Source organism: Lotus japonicus, chromosome 1 (genome assembly GCF_012489685.1).
Source record: "Lotus japonicus ecotype B-129 chromosome 1, LjGifu_v1.2".
Lineage (NCBI taxonomy): Eukaryota > Viridiplantae > Streptophyta > Magnoliopsida > Fabales > Fabaceae > Lotus > Lotus japonicus.
The window spans coordinates 44,624,105-44,628,649 of record NC_080041.1 but is presented as its reverse complement, the minus strand read 5'-3'; the positions used below and the strand labels follow the sequence as shown (position 1 = coordinate 44,628,649).

Here is a 4,545-nt window from a genome sequence, read left to right as displayed (position 1 = left end):
ATCAATTTTTCTCAAAGGTCGGAATCTGCACCATCACCTTGATCGTTGGCTGACTATATTCTCCATATGTCACAATCTCCACCGCAAATAAGCCTCCAGGACCAAAGTCATATCACAAATAACAATAATCTATTTGAACACTTAATATAAATATTGCATAAGAAATAATTTATGAGTACCACATAGTTCACCATTTTAACACTGTAAAACAAATAAGATGACACAATATTTCAGATGAAGTAAACTATGTGGGCCGCGCTATATCCTCCTATGAGTCACTTCTGTAACCCATTTTTATTTTTCAACCTTTGGAGCACAAAGGTCAAACTAATGCCATATTGCCATTGATATGGACCTAATCAGAAAAACAGTTGATTGATTAAACAAAACGATGGATTTGGTTCCAGGAAGGAAACAACAAGAGTTTTCAAAAGAAAAACAGTTCTACATAGTTTAGTCCAGTAGATCATTATCCACAGCAACAATATATGAAATTCAAAAAGCTCAATCCTAGCCACTCTATCTTTCCTTCGCCATAAAATTATTCACGACGTTCAACCTCTTCTGGTTGCAAAAGCTTCATTCTCTTGTTGTACTCCGTAAATTCTCTCTTGTACCTTTCCTTGTCCATCAACCTAAGTTTCTGGTAAACCTGCATCACTCATAACTCTCAAATATTATACATTTTATGAGCGAAAGTTCAAATTGATCAAAAAACTGTTAGATGCTCACAAATTCATTTTTACTCTAAGAAAATATCAATGCGGTCCTGAATTGTCCGTCAAATTAGTGAGGTAAAAAGTTGGTGTTCATAACTCGACCGACATTTTACACAATTAAGAGACCGTGATGAGTATTTCCTTCATATTGTGACCCATTGCCTGGACAAATTACCTGCCACCAACATTTTCTGGAACCAATTTTACAATTCCATCTACATTTTACCTTACTCTAATCAAAACAATAAACATAACAACATGACCATTTTATTACCATTTTTTGATCAAGGCTAAGACTGGTCTAGAACTGGCTAATCATTTTGGTAAACTCCCTTTCTCTATTTGGGTAGAGTTCTTCCAGCTTGGTATGCTTTTAAGCAAAGAATAAGTTGTAGCCACTCCTATTAGACTTGGGGTAATTAGGATCCCACCTTCTCTTGCTCCTCCTTCTCCGACCAGAACAGTGAGCTTTGGGATTGAATGGTACAACGACACTGACATGTTGCGGAGCCAATGATGGAGGAGGAACAATTTGCTGATATGGATGGAAAAGAACCCCTCTAAGAACCTATGAACCCAGCTTCACAGACACTAAATAGACACTAAATAGCCACAATCAAATTTTCTTTCAATTGTTACCGGTGTATAAAAGCATCCATTTTTTTGCAATTCAGCATTGAAATCAATTTCAGCCTACACTTTATTTTACTAGTAACACCCCAAAAAAGATAAAAAGTAAATTTCACTATTTTTTTTGGAGTGATTGCTCAATTTTGATGGTGAAAGTGTAAGGGTCGTGATAAATTAGTTCCTATTGAAACGAAATACTCATGCAGATTTGATTGTGTCAAATATCGAATCAATCAGGCGAGTCTAATATTTAACACAATCATGGACCGCTGGAGGTATTCCCTTTTCTATTGGGATTCTTACACTTATACTGTTGAAATTGAGTATTCACTCTTTTCTTATCCGAGTTAAGAATTTTCAATTACGTACCTTCAATATTGCATTCAGGGCTACTGTTTGCAGGCTTAGGTGCATACTCCAGAAGAGCTAAATCAGGTTTCCACGAGGAGTTGCTACCAGAAAATGCACCTGCAGTGTAAAAAAATTGGGCAATTCGTTCACATTAAATTAGTTTCATATGCCCATGAATAAAACAAGAAAATAAACAATTACTTCATAAGAAAATAGAAAAACACAAATGGAGTACTCGAGTCAGAGATATCCTGCGTTCACAATACATGGACCCTCTCATTGAGATAGGTCGACATGTCTTACAATTTAAGTCGTCCAATTGGATCAGCACATATCGACTCAAATTCGGTGATTGCGTGAATGTAATATTTTCATAGAACATAGAGCGAATTAATTCAATACAGTACCTGCAGGAGGAGAATGCATAGGACTCCGAACCTTAAAGAAGTGAACTTGTTTGTAATTGTAGAGAAGATTGAGATAGTGTTTCCTGAGCACATAAGATGCACTTGTGGTGGTAGCAGAGAAATTGAACACACTACCCACCTCCCTCCATTTCTTGTCAGCAACCACTTGCAATTGAAAACATGCATCATCCACAAATCACAAATTGTTTAATTTTTATTAAATTAAAAACTAACAAATAAAAAATTGTAAAAACTGAATGGATAATAAAGCCCACCTTCATAACCGCTTCTGATGACCCGAGGTTTATTCTATCTTTGTCGAGTCTTTCTTGTTTCTTTCTTTTCCTTTCTAAGTCCTTTAATGAGTTTTAAGTCAAGTTGAGTCCGTTATTAATTCATAATTGCATCTGCATTAGTTTAGGTGTTTTTAATCAATTTATTTGGTCTTTTTATTAGATTAGTTAGAGAGTAAATCCTATGGTTAGTTTTGAGCTGAAGTATTTTGAATTCATGAGTGTTGATTGCACATTGAGGGTTTTATTTGCTGAATTGAATGAAGGGATGGTGAATTACCATGATAAATGACATGTTCCCATGAGTTACATTGTTGTTTTGATGGTTTCTTGAGATTCTTTTCAGGTTTGATAGTTTTTTGATGGCTAATGATGATGGTTGAAGGCCAAGTAATGAGTCATGATGATAGGAGAAGTGAGAGTTACAAAATTGAAGAAAAACCAGATGAGCCACGCGTGTGCGCCATGTGTCCCACGCACATGCGTGGAGGTACTGTTGGAAAAACCTGATGGCGACGCATGTGCGCCGCCTGATCTACGCACATGTGTCGTGGCCTAACCTGATGCTGCAAGTTGTGCGATTTTGAGCATTTTGCCCACGTATGTGCGTGGAGGAGGCCACGCACATGCGTGGATTACCGCGGGAAACTCTATAAATAGGGATTTTGTTATTTCTTTTAGGTATCTTGTAACTTTTTGAACAAAACTTAGAGGTTTAGGTTCTTGGATCTTGTGGGAGGCTTCTTGGCACTATTGTTTCAGGTTTTTGTTCTTTTAATTTACATTATGAATTGCCTAGCCATGCTTGGCTAGTTATCTTTGTACTTTGGGTGAAGTGAACCTTAGTTCTTATTATGGTTTGAACTTCTTAGTTTCTTATATGAATAAAGTTTCCTTTTTATGTATCTCTTCTCTGTTTCAATACTCTCTTGAATGCATGCAAGTGTTTGGCTTTCTTCTTGCACAACGGTAGTTGGTAAGGATTAAGGGACTAGGGATTAGATTGATTTGTTTGCTAGCACTTAGGTATAAGGTAGGAAGTTATTGTGTTGGCCTGAACATACAAGCTTCATTCTTCAATTGAATTGACTAGGTATTAAGGCATTAAGCTTAGCAACTGAAATTGAATGGTTTACTTGATTAATGTATTAACAAGTGAAGGTAAGGGCTATGTCACCATAGAAGGGGTTCTAAAGTTCATATAAGGATTTGGTTGTAAGAAACATAATTGGACTAAGTGAAACTTTACCCGGGGAACTTCTTTATCTGAATTACAATTCTTGCTCTTCATCACAAGTGTGTTAAACAAAACAAACCCTCAAACTTATATTGCTTTCTTTTTCACATTCTGAACACGAAACTCTTAGAAGCAGTTGATGAACAACTATCCATGTGGTTCGACAATCTTTTGTATTACTTTGATCAATCTGTGCACTTGCGAAATTGCTATCAGCTTCTCCTGGTAACCTCCACGTAAAGGCTGTGCAAATCCAGCTTCTTCCCTCCAATCACAGGAACTCTTGACAAGATGATGAGGGAAAAATAGTCCAAGTATAATTATCCCATAATTTTTTTAAAAAAACTAAACTCTACGAATCGAATCGAAACTACGAAGGCTGAACAACAGATAGTGGAAAAAGATAAACTCAGTTAAATCCAAAACACATATCCATTATCCAGTACTAGACAGATGATGATGTTAATAATAAAAAGAAAAAATTCCTATAATCTAAGAAATGAAGGAATTATTGAAACTTACATGAACTTGGAACCCAGGTTATCATGAAAGATCTGAGAGTGTTCCAGACGAGGCTAGAATCATTGCCAATGTCCTCATGATAGGCGAGGGTAGGAGGGTAGAACCTGCCATCGTCACCACCGCTGCCAGTGGCTCTCGCCACCGATGACATTTTGAGTTGAGAACAAAAAAGGGGGAATAAGTGAAACAAACTTGAGAAATGAAAAGGAGGGAGTGTGTGTTTGATGTGAGGAAGAGTGGTAAATTTATAGAGGAAGAAGAACAAGGAATGAGAATTTGGAGATACGGAAAGCATTTAAGGAATTAAAGATGGTTTGCCGCGTGTTGGGTAACGGTTAAGCTATAGATGAAGAAGAGTTGGCTCTTTTTTTATGTCATTTATCTTG

General features: G+C 36.7%; 1 pseudogene; it reads right to left on the bottom strand.

Moving 5' to 3' along the window:
• Nucleotides 1-541: 541 nt before the first annotated feature.
• Nucleotides 542-4,310, bottom strand: LOC130736481 (high mobility group B protein 9-like; annotated as a pseudogene).
• Between the last annotated feature and the right edge of the window lie 235 nt (nucleotides 4,311-4,545).